General features: G+C 43.6%; 1 protein-coding gene and 1 long non-coding RNA gene across 20 annotated transcripts in view; one reads left to right on the top strand and one right to left on the bottom strand.

Annotated features, from left to right (window-relative positions):
- DLG2 (discs large MAGUK scaffold protein 2) overlaps window positions 1-19,170 on the bottom strand; it is a 901,255-nt gene that overhangs the window by 664,619 nt on the left and 217,466 nt on the right. The window lies entirely within an intron of this gene.
- LOC310675910 lies at window positions 3,469-10,661 on the top strand. Of its 2 annotated transcripts, none has more exons than XR_014510307.1 (2): window positions 3,469-3,549; window positions 10,298-10,661. It is a non-coding gene; the product is annotated as an uncharacterized lncRNA (long non-coding RNA). The 2 variants fall into 2 exon arrangements; XR_014510308.1 differs by lacking the exon at window positions 3,469-3,549 and adding an exon at window positions 5,808-5,932.

The following is a 19,170-nucleotide window of genomic DNA, read 5'->3' on the forward strand; positions in this document are numbered from 1 at the left end:
CTGAACGCTCCGTCCACAAAAGTAGCATGTGGTGTGAATCAAAAATTAGTATGTCACACAGAAGGCTAGCCTAGAACATTCTCCCCCCCCCCCCCCCGCATGACAGTTTTATATAAGCAGGGATTATATAAACAGAGACTGGGGTAAGATTCAAATATTCAGTCCCCCACCTGATGCCTGAAATGAGGCAGCCCTGCAGCTAATCCATACACAAAAGGGTTTGATCAGCATAACTAAGACAAAAGCTGGTATGGTTTCCCCCCTGATAGCTGTTGACTTGTGCTGCATTGCCATCTCATGGAGTAATAATAATGAGCATTATGGTTATCTGCTATATGCATTTGATTTCCATCCTCTCTGACAGGAAGCTCAAGGTACTATAGAATCATAGAGTTGGAAGAGACCACAAGGGCCATCGAGTCCAGCCCCCTGCCAAGCAGGAAACACCATCAGAGCACTCCTGACATATGGTTGTCAAGCCTCTGCTTAAAGACCTCCAAAGAAGGAGACTCCACCACACTCCTTGCCAGCAAATTCCACTGTCGAACAGCTCTTACTGTCAGGAAGTTCTTCCTAATGTTTAGGTGGAATCTTCTTTCTTGTAGTTTGGATCCATTGCTCCGTGTCCGCTTCTCTGGAGCAGCAGAAAACAACCTTTCTCCATCCTCTATGTGACATCCTTTTATATATTTGAACATGGCTATCATATCACCCCTTAACCTCCTCGCTGCAAGAGACTTCCTTCTTCTCTGCTTTTTATCCTCCCAACAATTCTGCGAGGTAGGTTAAGATGAGAAGATTGTGTCCAGCTCAAGGCCAGCCAGGGAGCTTCACAGCTACGCTGGGATTTAAACTGCATTCTCTGCAGTCCATTTCTCTAACCGCTAACTACAATTTGTCTTCAGATAGACCCAAAATTAGAAATTCACCCTCATCCCTAGCTGACCAACGAGTTCATAGTTGAGGTGCAATTGAAAGTGGTAAGAAACATCCTGGCAATTGGTTATAGGTCTCTAGCTTGTCTATCCTTCTGCCATTACTTCCTGAAAGGCAGGAACTAGACCAGGGGTCAGCAAACATTTTCAGCAGGGGGCTGGTCTACTGTTCCTCAGACCTTGTGGGGGGCTGGACTATATTTTTTTTGGGGGGGGGGGAATAAATGAATTCCTATGTCCCACAAATAACCTAGAGATGCATTTCAAATAAAAGCACACATTCTACTCGTGTAAAAACACCAGGCAGGCCCCACAAATAACCCAGAGATGCATTATAAATAAAATGGCACATTCTACTCATGTAAAAACACACTGATTCCAGGATCGCCCACAGGCCAGATTTAGAAGGCGTTTGGGCCGGATCCGGCCCCCAAGCCTTAGTTTGTCTACCCATGAACTAGACCATGCCTTGCTTTGGTATTGATTTCCACGGTAAAGAGTCAGAAGCTTTTGCATTTCTGGGAAACAGCTCTTTGAGCATCCGGGGAAAGAATTTCAGATTTTTACAGTCACTTACATCTGTAGTGTTGGGTCATTTAAGAGTCACTCTTTTTTCTGCGGAGCTACGCACACCAGTCTCTGCCTTCCAGATATAAAATGCCAACTACTTTCTTCAGCCTCTGGGCTGCTGTTCTTTCACCTTCTCTCACATTTGCCCTTTTCTCAATCGCTTCAAGTGTCTTCCAGCCCCCAATCATGGGTCCTTTGCTATTTTTTCAGTGTCTCTCCTCCCCCCTTGCATTTTCTTATATAAAATCTAACAACATGAATAACAAATGAAATTAAATATAATAATAAGGGTGCGTGTTGGGAGTTTTGGTTACGCAAGTGACCGAAGGAAGAATGGAGAGAAAGTAGCAAAATAATAATATTCAAGCCATACTGACATTATTTCTGCCTTGGTCATAGGATATAGGGGAGCTCAAAACTCAGCTATGTTTTCTTATGGAATTGAACACCGGGTATTAGGCTACCAGAAGAAATGGTGGTGAAATTTAACTTGGTTCGCATATAAAGGTTAACTTATCTCATCTTTCCAAAACAATACGGGAGCCGAAACACAGCCATCCTTCAAAATCCTTGCTACTCTGAATTTTGTATGGAAGTTCTCCTTCTGGGCAATATGTACAAAACACATTTTACTCCTCATCATTATTATTATTTACATTTATATACCACCTTTATCTTCCAAGGAGCTCAAGGCGGTGTTCATGGATTTCCTCACAACAACCCTGTGAGGTAAAAAGGTAAAGGTACCCCTGCCCGTACGGGCCAGTCTTGACAGACTCTAGGGTTGTGCGCCCATCTCACTCAAGAGGCCGGGGGCCAGCGCTGTCCAGAGACACTTCCGGGTCACGTGGCCAGTGTGACATAGCTGCTCTGGCGAGCCAGAGCCGCACACGGAAACGCCGTTTACCTTCCCGCTAGTAAGCAGTCCCTATTTATCTACTTGCACCCAGGAGTGCTTTCGAACTGCTAGGTTGGCAGGCGCTGGGACCGAACAACGGGAGTGCACCCCGCCACGGGGATTCAAACCGCCGACCTTTCGATCGGCAAGCCCTAGACGCTGAGGCTTTTACCCACAGCGCCACCCGCGTCCCACCCTGTGAGGTACATTAGGCTAAAAGATAGGGACTGGCCCAAGGTCACCCAGTGACTTCACGGCTGAGTGGGGATTCGAGCCCTTGCTCTCCCAGGTCCAGGTCCAACAAACTAAGCGCACATTTAAAAAGGCACATATTAGTGAAAATAACATACAAATATGCATTGCGTTGGGATAAATGGTTTTGTAAAAATGTGTTTATCAGGCAAGATTGCATGCACAAATGTGCATTAGAAGTTAGAACTAAAATGCTGGTGAATTCTCATGCTGAATTAAAAAAAATCAAACTGATATGGAAACCCAGAGATTTGAATGCAAACTTGGAAAAACGAGAAGCTGAGAGAAATAAAACAAATTTGCTTATCCCTAGCAACACTTCTCACTGGAAACAGCAGTTGCATAAGTACAGTGGTACTGCGGGTTACAGACACTTCAGGTTACAGACTCCGCTAACCCAGAAATAGTACCTCGGGTTAAGAACTTTGTTTCAGGATGAGAACAGAAATCGTGTGGTGGCGGCGGCAGCGGGAGGCCCCATTAGCTAAAGTGGTACCTCAGGTTAAGAACAGTTTCAGGTTAAGAACGGACCTCCAGAATGAATTAAGTTCTTAAGCTGAGGTACCACTGCACAGGGCTGGATCAAAGAAGTGATACAGGTAATCGCCTTGTAAACTTCATACAGGGAAGTTCCACTGGCGAAAAATGGAATTCCACAGTGCCATCTTGTGTCATGGTGCTATAACACATATAAAGTGCTTTATTTTTACAAATGTAGCCAAGGCCACAGGTCAGAGGATGGAACATCACACACATGTCAGTTTGTGAGACAGACCATTATTCTATTTCGCTCAGTATTGCCTATTCCACAAGTATGCAACCTGTTGCTCTCTGGATGTTCTCTCCTACAACTCCCATCATCTTTGACCATTGGTCATGATTGCTGTGGCTGAAGTGAGTTGCTGTCCGAAACATCAGGTTGTCTAATTATTATTATTATTATTATTATTATTATTATTATTCATACCCCGCCAATCTGGCTGGGTTTCCCCAACCACTCTGGGTAGCTCCCAACAGAATATTACACAGAATAAAACTTCAAACATTAAAAACTTCCCTGAACAGGGCTGCCTTCAGATGTCTTCTAGAAGTCAGGTAGTTGTTTATTTCCTTGACATCTGACAAGAGGGCGTTCCACAGGGTGGGCGCCACTACCGAGAAGGACCTCTGCCTGGTTCCCTGTACCCTCACTTCTCGCAGTGAGGGAACTGCCAGAAGGCCCTTGGAGCTGGACTTCAGTGTCCGGGCAGAATGATGGGGGTGGAGACACTCCTTCAGAAATACTGGGCTGAGGCCGTTTAGGGCTTTAAAGGTCAGCATCAACACTTTGAATTGTGCTCGGAAACATACTGTGGGCAAATGTAGGTCTTTCAGGACCGGTGTTATGTGGTCTCAGCAGCCACTACCAGTCACCAGTCTAGCTGCTGCAGTGGCTTTCTTTAGTTTCAGACATGAGCTTCTCCTAGCCCTATCTGATCTAACCCTGTCTCCACCATTTGTAGCTGGAGATCATGGAGCTTAAGAGTCCCACAATCCTTAGCTGCTAATGATACTTCCACACATCTTCAGGGCCTCTCAGCTGGAGGGTAAAGCTTTTATTTCTACTTGAGGAGGAGAGGGAGAAACTGGCAGAGGTGGGAGGTGTACCACCTGGGTTTTACAAGCATTCTTTATGAGTTCTTGCAAAAAACCCCTCAAAGTTTCTTGCAAAGAATGCTCACAAAACCCAGATGCTTCTTGAGATCCAAACAGAGGAGCATTCATCCATCCCTCCAAGTTCACTCTTAATAATAATAAAAAGTGTTGCCTGGGACGTCCAAATTAAATAGTAGCTCAGTAATTCAACAGAACTCAAACTCAGCCAGCTGTATCCTTCTCCCTCTGGGACTTTACTAACAGTACAGTAATATGTGAAACAATTTGTATGGCTGTTTTGATTTGATCATGCCTACGATTATTTGGATATTCCACTCAAACTAAATACTGTGGGTACTTTTTAATGATTAAACCAGACCTGTGTTCTCATGAAATACCATAGAGAAGGGAAGAGAAGAACTGTGAAAGAAGATGGGAGAATAAAAGGAGAGAGAAAGTAAGGGAATAAAACAGAAGAGGGAATTAAATAGGGTTATAAAGAAGGCCTAAGAGAGAGGCCACCAGGGTGACACTTAAGCCCTTGGATGAAGTTTGAAAGACAAATATGATTATTAATAATTGTCATAATGAAGTTCGCTAAATGACCTTCGGCTGATACCTCTCTCTCTCTCTCTCTCTCTCTCTCTCTCTCTACCACACAGGATTGTTATGAGGTCTTTATGATGCTTTGAGGAAGGATTGGAATCAACTGTGATCAGCCTCACCCTGCATACAGGTGTCTCTGCACATTTCATGCTAAAATGAATTTGTCTGAAACAAGCTTTTGAATTATGCATTACAAACAACAGCCAGCTGGCTTCTTAGCAGTGAGTGTGGAAGAGGCGCTGTCACACGGGACCTACTACCTGACACAGCTAACACCCTGGTACAGTTAGCGAGATGCATTTACCAACTCCTACTATGGCTCCCCACCCCAGTCATTTGCCTTTAAGAAATTCCGAGCTAGGCGAGTGCTTATCTAATGTTGGGGAGACAAAACATACCTACCTAGGTACATAGGAAACCACGTTAAGCCCTGTGAAAGTGATTCAGATTGCATGGACTTAGTGCAGCAAACTTACTGCCAGTTATTGCTGTTATATATTGAAGTTCTCACCCTGGCTGCCAGGAGTATTGTGTATGTAGTTTTCACTCAGGTCCACGTCAGTTATTTTAGGCGGGAAACCCTGGGTTGTTGTTGCTACAATGTTGACAGCCGGCTGCCTATAAAAGCAGGCCGGCTGAGCTGTTTGCTGTTCAGTTCTGTTCCAGCTTACAAATAAAGAGCTGTTTTGGAGAAATTGCTGCGCCGTCTGCTATGTCTACTCACAACTTAACAATTGCTGCTTGTTACAGAATTGTCACCAAGCACTGTAATGATTCTAATGACCTTAGCAGAACATAATGCTTGCCTTGACAGCACAGAGACCACCACCCACCTTCTTCTCTGGCACAGATTTTTATCTCAATAAAGATCTGTAATTTATCTGTTTATAGATATATATGTTCTTTCAAAGTTGTTCTGGGTGAAGTTCTTTACCGTGGGAAACTGGATGAGACACAGAAATGGGAGTGGATGTTGCCACAATCTGCATGTTCGCCCAAAGCCAGGAATGGAAATCACAAAGAAGGAATGCAAGTGGTATTCTCTATTGCTGGGAGTCGGGGTTTAGTCCGTGAATATTACATGAATTACAGTATTACAGTATTTTCTGCATTGTTTTTGATGTTTCTCTTCCACTGAAATGCACTGAAGTTAATGACATAATTAGCTGCGGCCACAGTGGATATCAAGGCAAATAACAAAGGGTTTTAATAGAAGCTGAACTGTAGCTGAACAGAAACACTGCTGATTGCAACCAACACAGGACAGGACAAAAATGGTGCCTCCATATCAGGGGTATAGTCATCTGGGATCACAGGGATGTTGTAGGTCCATTACTTTCAGACGAGCAGAGTCCTAGTGTAAGCACCCTGAGAACTCAGCTCCTAAAAAGTGATGATTAGCATTTACTTATGCCTTGTCGCTGCAAAGTTGTGGCATTTATTGCTAAGTAGCTAATGAATGAGCCTAATAATAGTTCAATATCTGCAGTACCAAAGGAGTTTCCCTCGGGCAGTTTAGCAATTTCCTGCTAGAACATCCATTGCTAAGGGTGCCCTGGGCTATCTTAAGATTGTGCTCCCTCCTTGCCTTCCCACTCCTATCTCCAGGCTTCATTTGTAGGCAAATTCCTGTAACTTTGGTAAGGACCCTGGAATTTTGAAACGGGGGTGGGCATTTCTTTTCTGCATGCTTATGTCTCTACCCTCTAACTTTTTTAAATTTCACTTGTGGGCTGCATTACTGAAACTTTTTAAAGCTGCTTTAGCTTGCTCTAAAAAAAAACCCTTTTGCTCCAAGTGTGTGATGTGCGCTCTGTGAGCCGTAATTTACACTGCAAAAAACAGCAAACCACCTTTTGATCTTCTTCTTGCTGAACCTAAAAAATACATACCCTCCGCCTGCATTCATTGCTCAAGAGAACTCCAGAGTAAGAGACTGAAAGTTCATTTTTATTGTATAATCTTAGAAAGTTGTATAATCTTAGAAGGGAATGCAGCTACAAGGGAGTGTGGCTATCGGTGGTACAATTGTGACTATCATGAAGGGACCCTGAACTTCAGAATTAGTTGCTACACTACTGCTCCTTACACCGCCCTATTCCTAACCTCCAGTGGTTGGAGGTTTGGTTGATGAGATGCCACAATCTTCTGAAACAAGGTTTGGTGGCACTAGAAACAAGAATTTGGTGTTGATGGTCTCCAGATTATGGGATGTCCATCCCGAAAAGAACTCTGCCAGGTCTAGTCCATTCAGGAGGCTGGCAGAAACAATAATTCATTTCTGTCAGGCAGCCTAGATTTTTTAAAAACTGTCTTAAACAGAATTGCAGTGTTTTTATAAAATGTTGTAGTCTCTAGTTACCTGTTTGTTTGTTATGATGTTGCTCTGTTTTTGTAATGTGTTTTTCTTTACCCCTTGTTTCTTTACTACTGCATATTGTGTCTTTATTATGCCAGTTACTTTGGGGACCATTGTCAGGCTAGAAATTTAGTAAATATAACTTCCTACGGCGTCTTGAGAGCACACTAGGTTTTGTAATTTTCAGACGGTTTGTTGCTTTGCTTCATTGATTTAAAATAAATAATCTCATTCCGGCTGTTTAGCTTTATTGTTAGGTATGTATGCTGCCTAGTTTTAGCTCTGAATACCATAGTGGGGAAATGCATGTGGTGAAATGGTTAGAATCTCAGGCTAGGACAGAGGAAAGCCCCAGTTCAGATCCTCCACTCAGACATGAAGCTTGCTTGGTGAGCTTGGATCAACTCTCTCTCCACCTTATCTACCTCAAAAGGTGGTTCTCAGGATAAAAGTGGGCAGGAGGACCGCTGTATACGCCACCCAGAGCTACTAGGATAAAAAATGTACTGAAAAGGTGACTGATACGATGTACACTGAAAACTCTTTACAGTAGGGGGACCCAATGCGAAGTCTTCCAGATGCTGCTGAACTACAACTCCCTTGGCTACTCAAAATGCTGGCTGCGCCTGATGGAAGTTGGAGTCCAACAACATCTGAAGGGTGCCACGTTGGACATCCCTGCTTTAGAGGAAGTGACAGGAAGGATGCAAACACGGGGGGAAAGATTATCACCAGACCCTCCAATCAGCTCATAGATGAGGTGAGATTTAATAAAGGTACTTCCTGCCTCATAACGCATATTTTCTACATGCTGATTTAAAACTCAGTTCAGTGTAACCCAATTCAAGTAAAACTGAAATGTTGGCATCAGTATTGGCATTCCACCGGCTCCTCAAAACACACCTGTTTAGGCAAGCATTCTCCTGAACTTGTGATTTTATTGTTTAATTGGGTCCCCGCCCCCCTTATTGTTTGAATTTTTGTGCTGTTTAATTGTTTGCTTTATTGTGCATTTTAATTTTTTGTTGTTTAGTCATTTAGTTGTGTCCAACTCTTTGTGACCCCATGGACCAGAGCACGCCAGGCACTCCTGTCTTCCACTGCCTCCCGCAGTTTGGTCAAACTCATGCTGGTAGCTTCGAGAACACTGTCCAACCATCTCGTCCTCTGCCGTCCCCTTCTCCCTGTGCCCTCAATCTTTCCCAACATCAGGGTCTTTTCCAGGGAGTCTTCTCTTCTCATGAGGTGGCCAAAGTATTGGAGCCTCAGCTTCAGGATCTGTCCTTCCAGTGAGCACTCAGGGCTGATTTCCTTCAGAATGGATCGGTTTGATCTTTTTGCAGTCCATGGCACTCTCAAGAGTCTCCTCCAGCACCATAATTCAAAAGCATCAATTCTTCGGCAATCAGCCTTCTTTATGGTCCAGCTCTCACTTCCATACATCACTACTGGGAAAACCATAGCTTTAACTATACGGACCTTTGTTGGCAAGGTGATGTCTCTATTGTGTATTTTAATTATAGGTGGATTTTATAAACCGCTTAGAAGCCACTTTTGCATATAAGCAAGATGTAAGTTGTTTAATTATGATGATGATGATACAGCTCTAGCATTGAAGCATTAGTCATTGCTGCCCTGTGCTCCTTTGGGAGGAAGGGTGGGATAGAAGTTTAGTAATAAATAAAACATCTAGCAGCCCCTTTCACAATTTCAGAGACAGCATCTCAGAAGAAGGATTGAGAACACACCCATTGTTCTCATGCCCAAAGTGTCTATCAGAAGCTCTGAATAAAGCCTACACATTTGCAAATAGCGCACAGGCACTCTCTGCAAGATAATAAAACCTGAAAAAGGTTCTAACCCACCCCTCAAATGAATGCATGTAGTGTCGTGCAATGGTAAATTAATCAACACAGTGTCTTCTTTATAAACAGAATAAAACTTTACCGAAGAAAATTAACTTGTTCAGAAACAGCATAGTTAAAGAGCATACACAGAGTGCTCATAGCAGCTATCTAACTCTTCACAGAGGCATAGTCTTAGTTACTGATGGAGCCACTCTGTCTGCAACAACACACACAGGTACACAGTGACACTCACTGAGGCCCATAGAGAGGCTGGCTACTTTTATAGGGGGGAATGAGTCATCACTCAAGATGAGTCATGAGTCACAGTGACTCAGCAGTTTGCTCTTAACAGTTAACAGGCTTAGGCTTGAATGATTGTGTAGGTCTTGTAGGCTTTGCCCTACTTCTTCTGCTCTCAAGAACCTTTGTCTCATGACATGTAGACGGAGGACAGGAGAACAGGTGCAATCTGCATCCACTGTGTTTCTTCCGATCATGTCTATCCTACAATCCAGTGGTAGCCAACAGGGTGCCCTCTGGTTGGTGTTGGACTCCAAGCCCTATCAGCCCCAGCCTGCATGGCCAATGCTTAGGGATGATGGGAGTATCTGGAGAAGACTACATTGACCATATAACACCGGTCTTGAAAGACCTACACTGGCTCCCAGTACGTTTCCGAGCACAATTCAAAGTGTTGGTGCTGACCTTTAAAGCCCTAAACGGCCTCGGTCCACAGGGCACCTGCCCTGTGGAACGCCCTCCCACCAGATGTCAAAGAGGAAAATAACTACCAAACTTTTAGAAGACATCTGAAGGCAGCCCTGTTTAGGGAAGCTATTAATGTTTAATAGATTATTGTATTTTAGTGTGTTGTTGGAAGCCGCCCAGAGTGGCTGGGGAAACCCAGCCAGATGGGCAGGGTATAAATAATAAATTATATTATTATTATTATTATTATTATTATTATTATTATTATTATTGGCTACCCTTGCTGTAATTAAGTTTACTCCACTTGGGAAGCTATTATTCTCCTATCCAGCTTCCGCAGTCATTCCACCTGTGGCTCCTATTTCTGCAGATTCATTGGTCTGAACTTCTAGTAGGACCTCATCTTATGCTGAAACCCTCTTTCTGTTACCGAGCTGAAACCCTCTTCCAGTTAACCAGCAGAGTAATATTTATTGTATTTCTACAGATTTATAACCTGCTTCACAGCCTTAAGCCACTGAAGCAGGGTACAAGGGATGAAATACAGGTCTTCCCGAACTCTAAGCCACCTACTCCTCTCCATCTACACAAAAATCACCGGCGTTCTGTGTTCTTTTCCATTGCTCAGTCCGTCACGACATTCCTTACAATGCAAAAAATCCAATGAGCAAAATTATGCAGTTGGCATCCAAAGGTTCCAAAAGACTAAAGAAGCTGTCACTGTTCCCGAGAGCTCACAAGTGAAAAGCTAAACAAAAACCGACGTGCCACTAAGTACACAAATAAGAAGGCTGGAGAGAGGGAGGACATCAATGCACTACCTAAATAAATAAAAGTCGACCTCGATGCTGCCATTGTCTGGAAACTTATTGACTTTAATTTACCGTGTATGGCGCCTGTAAAATGCAAGTCATACCTTCCCACTTTTCATACACTTGACAACCATTATAGCTTCATTATCTTCAAGCATCATCCAAGTCCTCCATCTTGTCATCATTATACAAGTCAGAAAACATTACTGGGTGAATGAAATGCCAAATGAAGGCATCCTCCCATTCGCACCAATTCTCCAAACAGATATGCCTGGCAAAATGTTAAGAGTCAGCTTTGTTAAAGCAACCATATATTAAGTTAAATCATTAGCATGTCTAACGCCAGCCTTTCTCAACCTTGGCTCCCTAGATGTTGTTGGACTACAACTCCCATCATTTCTAGCCAGCGTGACCAGTGGTCTGGGATGCTGGGAGTTGCAGTTCAAGAACATCTGGGAACCCAAATTTGAGAAAGGCTGGATAGGGTGGTGTTCAACTAGGTTTTACTCAGAGTAGACCAACTGAAAGTGATCTCTGCGAGGTCCATTAATTTCAATAGGTCTGCTCTGAGTAAACCTTTGTTGAATACCACCAAACGCTCTGCTCTCCAGTACACTTATTTCCCAGTCGTAATATCCTTCACCATAGCATTTGCCAACCTGGTACACTCTTGATGCTTTGAACAACAACTCACATCAGCTCCAGCCAGCTTGGCTGTAGTCCAAACAGGTGGAGGGGACCAATTTAGTGAAGGGTGTTTTAGTGGGAGATGCCAGGGATTGAACCTTGTGTGTGGAATGCATGAGCTCTGCTGTTGAACTATAGTCCTTTCACCAGCCAGATTGGTGCAAAACACCTTCAAGAGGGTAGAAACCAAGGGGAAATGGAATGTTCCCACACACAGACACGCATTGATTCTGTTAAGTTGTGGGTGAACATATCAGACGACACAGCGATTCTTCAAACAGCTCTTGTTTATTCACAGGCCAGGACAGAACTGAACTGAAGGGTTCAGTCAGCCTGCTTATATAGAGCTCCATTACAATGTAACTGTAACAATTTTCTAAAACTATCCAATCACTGAATGTCACTTTCAATCCCTTATTTGCATAACTATCTACAGTATCCCCCTGCTGGCCCAGGGTGAAAACTTCAGTACATAACAGATTCCTTTTAGAATAATTTCCAATTTATTTGCAGAAACTGTTCACCATGGGCAAGAGTCTCGCAGCCCTACCTGATATGTCAGAATTTGCACCCTGGACCTTTTACATCCAAAGCATGTACACTTTCAATAAGCCATGATCCTTCAACTTGAGAAGAGAAGATTATGTCCCACATTGCCCATCCAAGGAGCTTTTGCTCTAAATGCTATCTTTATGAGGGAAAGATCACCAGAGCATTTTTATTATTATTATCGATTCAGGGAACTTCTCTCATTTGCTCAATTTAGATTTCTCATCTAAAATTGCTTCTTGCTGGAAATTCTATTAGCTGGCAATCATACACAGCTGCATCTAAGAAACAGACCTTTCAGGGAAGATATGTGGTGGTTAGACAGGGTGTTATATATCTGAATCAGGCAGGACGTTATCTGAATCTTTTCAAGACCAGTATGGACCAGGTCACATAATAGACTTAGGACAGATTTGATGTTATGTTTTGATACAAGCTAGAATTGTTTCTGCATCAGCACATGCAGGTAAGAACACAATGCACGTGTTGGCAACATACAAGTGTGACAAAGAAAGTATTTATTTGAATAGTGCACAGCTGAGCTATGGAATTTTCCCCCACATAAAGATAATGATGGCCACATAAGTGGGTCCTGCCCCATTTTTAGCAAAATATTTCTGCACTGCAGGGGGTTTGAGTAGATTACTCTTGTGCTCACCCAATAAGGAGTCTAAGAACGACTGGGGGTGGGCTTGTATGCCTTGTGCTGATCAAATCGGCTGCGTTGCCTGGGGACTCGTCTTTGCTCAGCGCTTCCCAGCGGAGAGGTGACAGTGGTTTTCCTTGAGGCTTCGTTTGGCTGCTGGCTGGGCTTTCTGCCTTTGGCTCAGAGGGGCTCAGAAGTTGAACATACCTGTGCTGAGTTCTCGAATCAGAATCGGATGGATACATCATCGACGGCCCACTCACCCTTGCCGGCGAAAAGGTCTGTCTAGAGCGGGGGCACATGGTGGGGGAAAAGGAAAGGAGATCTCGTGGGAGGGGGGGCTTTTGAATTTGTTTTGGAGGCTCCTTCGATTGACTTATGGGGGAAAAGAAAGCAGCTGGTTGACTAAAATGGTGGGTGACTGGCGATCTCGTGGCGAGGGGGGGAAGCTGTGTGTGTGTGTGTGGCTAGTTAATGCAAGCTGAGGGGTTTTTTGAATGCTGGACGCCATTTTGTTGCATGTGCTGCTGCAAACTTTGCAGTGCAAAGCCAGGCCGGGGAGCCATCTTAAGTTGAGGCTGCATAGGCCTTGTGGTGCATGTGATTCAGATTCTATTCAGTTGAACCTGTGGTTACAAAGTTGGTTGGACAGTGTTCTCGAAGCTACCAGCATGAGTTTGACCAGACTGCAGGAGGACAGGAAGACTGGAGTGCCTGGAACAGGTGAGGCCGCAGGTCCCTTATTTTGGCTGCTGGTCCCTTATTTTCAAATCTGTAAGTTGACATCTATGTTTGTACCCTGTCCTCCCCAGTCAGAGCCGGGCTCAGAGCGGCTAACATCATATAAATAATACAATATGCATAAAAACAAGCAATCAATTAAAATGCACGCCAAAATTAATTCAAATAAATTAAAATTAAAATAACTGGACAAATGACAATCCTCAGGTTAAAATTGAAAGCGGTTAATACTCGCCAGTACCAACTGTTTCCACTTATATTACAGTGGAACCTCAGGTTAAGAACTTAATTCGTTCTGGAGGTCCGTTCTTAACCTGAAACTGTTCTTAACCTGAGGTACCACTTTAGCTAATGGGGCCTCCCGCTGCCACCACGTCGCCGCCGCACAATTTCTGTTCTCATCCTGAAACAAAATTCTTAACCCGAGGGTACTATTTCTGAGTTAGCAGAGTCTGTAACCGGAAGCGTCTGTAACCTGAAGTGTCTGTAACCTGAGGTACCACTGTATAAGGACCTGTGAGCTCTAAGGGGGCTAGACAAATTATCAGTGCCTACTGGAATGATGGCTGTGTATTACATCCAGAATCAGAGGCAGCATGCATCTGTCTGGAGGTCTACAGAGTGGCTTCACTGAGCTCTAAAGCAGGTGTCTGAGAATCACACTGTGCTCCTTATTCATCCTATGCAAAGCAGGGCGGCAGGCAGGCAATAAGCCTTCTCTGGCAGGTGCATGTTGGCCCCTGCTGGAAATTTTCCAAAGAATTAAGCAGGCAGCATATGGTGACCAAAGCACATACAAAATTCTAATGTGTCTTCTGGGTACAGACCACATTGTCTTTGAGAGCGGTAACAGCATTAATGCCTGCCAATGTCTGGTTTGCTTCAAGGACACTGAGAACTACGTTGTGAGGGGAGGTCTTGAACTACATACTCGGCATTGCATTTAGGGTGTCCATGCGCCCCACTTTATATAGGACAACCATGTACTTGAGAGGCCTGGCAGGGGATAGGCCTTGATTGGAAGTTATTCTCCGTTGGGAGACTTGTCCTGTTCGAGTCCAGTTTGAAGATAAATAACAATAAGAAGAGAGAAGAGTAGGCTGGAAGTTTATTACTGACTCACTCCATTCCATTTATGAATCATTTCCTATGGGTGACTGAAGAAGAAGAAAATATCAACAATAACTACAAACAAAAAATAATTTCACAACCTATGCATATGGGTTGAAAATCTTCACTTAAAAAAGGCACTTAAGGTCCCACTATGACTTTCTTTTTAAATTATGGAAGTCATTTCTGTATTTGCATTTATACATATATAAATTAGCATGTGCAAATTAGTGTCCTCTTTTGACCCTCCAGAAGGTGTTGCACTTGTTGTTGTGGCTTAGTTGTTTAGTCGTTTAGCCGTGTCTGACTCTTCGTGACCCCATGGACCAGAGCACGCCAGGCACTTCTGTCTTCCACTGCCTCCCACAGTTTGGTCAAACTCATACTGGTAGCTTCGAGAACACTATCCAACCATCTCGTCCTCTGTCGTCCCCTTCTCCTTGTGCCCTCCATCTTTCCCCACATCAGGGTCTTTTCCAGGGAGTCTTCTCTTCTCATGAGGTGGCCAAAGTATTGGAGCCTCAGCTTCAGGATCTGTCCTTCCAGTGAGCACTCAGGGCTGATTTCCATAAGAATGGAGAGGTTTGATGTTCTTGCAGTCCATGGGACTCTCAAGAGTCTCCTCCAGCACCATAATTCAAAAGCATCAATTCTTCGGCAATCAGCCTTCTTTATGGTCCAGCTTTCACTTCCATACATCACTAGATGTATGGTGTTGCACTACAATTCCCATAATCCTTGGTCACTGGCCATGCTCGCTGGAGCTGTTGAGTGTTGGAGTCAAGCAACATCTAGAGAACCAAACTCTCCTTAGTCTGTTCGCTCTGTTACTCTGTCAACTGCCATGTTTAATGGACAGCACTCCTATGCAGGATTGTGGGGAACAAAAGCATACACAGGACTGATCAAAAGAGGTGTTAGACAGAAGGAGCTCTTTAAAATCATTTTATCGAGCTTTTCTAGAGGAAGAATGAAAATCAGCCAGTTCTTTTACAGCTGAAAATGTATGACCTCATTATCTCTCTATTTTTTTATAAAAGAGAATTACTTGTTGGAATGCTATAACACAAAGTGATGGGATCACCGGTTGAGATGAAGCAGACCTTGGGAGCAACTGAGCCAGAACAGGGAAGAATGAGATGGAAAGTATCCAAGACAGATAATGAAGAGTTTCTCTGGGATTCCTTTGCCATTTCGCCATTATGCTTCTTCCAAATGGACTCTGATCGTTTTCTCCCGCTTTGTAGGGAAATTGAATAATGTCATGCAGTGCCGTCATGATATTGTTTTATTGCTCTTTTAGTTGTTATGGTGACAAAAATGATTTTAAACAAAGGCTCTCCACCCCACCCTATCAGCTGCTTTTGAACTTAGTGTGTTGGGGGAGGGGGTCATCAAATGCCAAGCTGTTTTGTTTCTGAGTCAAGTCACGCAGAGTCGTTGACAAATGAGTGGGTTTTGTCGTTGTTTGCAGTAACTTTCCTGATTTTAACTGATCATTTAACTGTTTGAAATAAGCCTCGAAGCCTTGCGATTCAGGAGAGATTCTGAGGATTTTTAAGTAACACATAGAAAAGGGACGTACTTTTGGGGGGAGGGGAGGGGTTTAAATTAGAACTGCAGGTTTTGGTTGTTTAGATCAGTAAATGAATCAACTTACAGCTTTTGTCAGTTAAATAGTGAGAGCCAAATTTAATCGGTAGGGCTGAGAATTCAGGGGTGCGCTTGTTTAGTTCTTGCACTGTTTCACTTACCGTAATAGGCAACTGAAAACAAGGCAATAATTGGATTTTGTAGTAAATGCTTGCAGGATTTTATATCAATATCTGTTATATAGAGGTGGGAATTTGATCTTCCCTTCATCCATTGTAACATAAGAAGTTGCCTTATTCCAAGTCACTTCATCTAGTTCAGTATTGTCAACAACAACAGGTAGTCACTCTCCATTGTTTGAGATACAGAATCCTACCAACACCTTATTAGGGTTGCCATATAACTGAAAATCCAGACACAACAGTTGTTTGTTTTTTGTGCAAAATCTTAAAAATAAGCTAAAAAAATCTCCCGCATATGTCCAGGAAATTCTGGATATATGGCCACCCTACCTTATTTGACAGTGATTCCACACCCCCTCAAAACTTTTGCAGGGCTGCAAAGAGTGCACACAGCTAATATTTGCTAGTGGAAGGATTCAGCCATTTCTTTCAAAAACAACCAATTCAATTAGAAACTGGGCTTATGTCTTGACGGTCTATTGACCCTGTGCCACCACTGCGATTGCTTTTTCCGCTCCCACCACCCCGTATCTCACGGGGACACACAAAGTCCAGTCAGTTGTTAACATTAACAAATAATCAAGTTTATTTTTAAATGCAGGAACAAGCTTATGGTTACAGTTAATTTTTCTTGGCAGTTTCTTAATCTTAGTTCCTAACAACTTCAAACTGATTATTCCCAACTATCTATGTGACTTCACCTAACAATTCCTCTCACTCTCTCATAATACAACTCTACCAACCCACACCCAATCCTCCCTCTTCCTTCTCCAACTCCCAAACCTCAACTGACTTTCAAAACCTCCCACTCTAACTTTTACTCCTCCCTTGCATTCCCACTGGCCAATCACATCACACACTCATTTAACCCTTTCCTTATGACCCACCTAGGAGGCAAACCCCACACCATGTTCTGTGGGCTCCTCCTTTTTATTGTGCATTCATGATGACTCGTGTTCATGTTGGTATCGGAGTGGTTAAACAATTCAGCTTTCAATACAGTTTGTACCTGCAAAGGTTTTGGGGTCGCCCTGCTGTCTCGTTTCTAATGAGTTTCTGCCTGGTAACTTCCTGCTACAATCCAATAGCTTTTTAAGATCACAAAAGCTCCCCGGGGGGAAGCTGTGGGCTGACCCACTTTTGTTGCGCTATAGCCCAAGAAAGATCCTCCAGACAACACTAATGCAATAACATTGGATAATCAGAATGATGTGTGGATGTTCCAGCATAAATCCACCACTAATGCAATATAATTATGTCAATAACATGCTGGAGAACGGCCCTGAGAGAGAGCGGGGGGGAAACACCTAGCAGTGCTGTGCAAGATGTCCTTTGCAATGTTGGAAGCAATAGTCACCAGATGAAGTAATTGATTGGCTACTGACTGGAAACTACAATGTCCTGTTTTCTGTATGAACCCATGAATCATCTCTAGGAGACTTCACACACCTATGGGGCACAATTAAGGTGTAATTTGGAAACGGTTGAACAGACCGCCCTGACCTAAAGTAAGGAGGATGTGAGGAGGAGTATAATATGCAATTATCTTTTGGACACTTGCCGTAACAAAACATATGCATTTTGAAATATTGCTGGGGGGGGTGGTTGTTGTTGGATTATGCCAGGCTGTTTTAACCTTGTTTAAAGACTTATACTTTTCTTCAGGGGTGGGGAAACTATTTTCTGTCGAAACTGTCAGGGACTTCACACTGGTGGGAGCAGGACCCAAGCAGGTGGTGAATGGGGCCAGGTCAGCAATAAACAGGGTCACCCACTTTTCTTCCTCCCTCCCTCTCTTTCTGCCACAGGAAATTAGGCTGAGGGCCACAGGAAATTAAGCTGAGGGCCACATGCATCCCTTGGGTCTCTGGCTATCCACTGCTACTTTAGTAGTACAATACTTTTAATGTTTCTGTGTGTATGCTGCATCTGCACATCCAATGAATTAGCGAACCTTATTTTGCATTGTCAAATGTTTCTTCTAAACTGATGTTTGTTTTTAAGGAACATTTTCCTTTGAGAAACGTTAATGTCTTGTAATTTTACACCGTATAAACCTGGCCTCGATTCTGACCTTCTGCGGTTGCATCCCAGCTTTGCATCACTTTCCACGGCTGCCCTCCACTCCTGTTTTCTTACAGCTCTTTGTGCAAATTGCCCTGTAGGGATTTTGGCTTCTCTCTTCTATCAGAAAGAAGAAACTTAACTAAGTCCCAAGAGGACTGTACCCATCTCGGATTCAAGAGGATTGCTGTCAAATTCCCTTTTAATGGCCACCCCAGCTGTTGCGGGTTCTCTAATTTGTTCAGCAACAGTGACCTGATGGCTCAGCCTTCTAAGAAGATGCTAACATGGAAACTAATCAATATGGGCAGCCTTTGAGAAATGAGCAGTAGTAACTAAAATTGCTCTGGGCTAGTTTTGAGATGCTTGAATTAGGCACACGCTGGCATTCGTGCCAAACAGGCATCTTTTGTAGGTATCTCCAGAATAGCTTAGAAGTTTAGCCTCAAGTCCCACTTTGCAGAAGGATTAAGAATAACAGAATCATAGAATCGTGGAGTTGGAAGGGATCGCGAGAGTCGTCTAGTCCAATCCCCTGCAATGCAGTAATTTTTTGGGTGGAGCAACCTAAATAAGTTGTTCTTAAGAGGAAAGAAGCCTGTGTCCAAAGACAGATATGAGACTCTGTTGGGAGATGCAATCCCCGCTTCAGCGTCAAAGTGGTGCAGTCCCAGGTGTGTCACACCACAGCCATTTTCCAAATAGGCGTCAGGGTTGGGCCATGGGCAGCAGTCTGAAGTGACTGCCAAGCAGGGCTTGGGAGCCAAGAGGCCACTGATTGAGCATGTGCTCTGGATGCAGAAGGCATACAGATGTGCTGTATCTCTGTTGAAATCATAGTTGTTGTTGTTTAGTCGTGTCCGACTCTTCGTGACCCCATGGACCAGAGCACGCCAGGTACTTCTGTCCTCCACTGCCTCCCGCAGTTTGGTCAAACTCATGCTGGTAGCTTCAAGATCACTGTCCAACCATCTCG

Source organism: Podarcis tiliguerta (genome assembly GCF_965153285.1).
Source record: "Podarcis tiliguerta genome assembly, chromosome: 4".
Classification (NCBI taxonomy): Eukaryota; Metazoa; Chordata; class Lepidosauria; order Squamata; family Lacertidae; genus Podarcis; species Podarcis tiliguerta.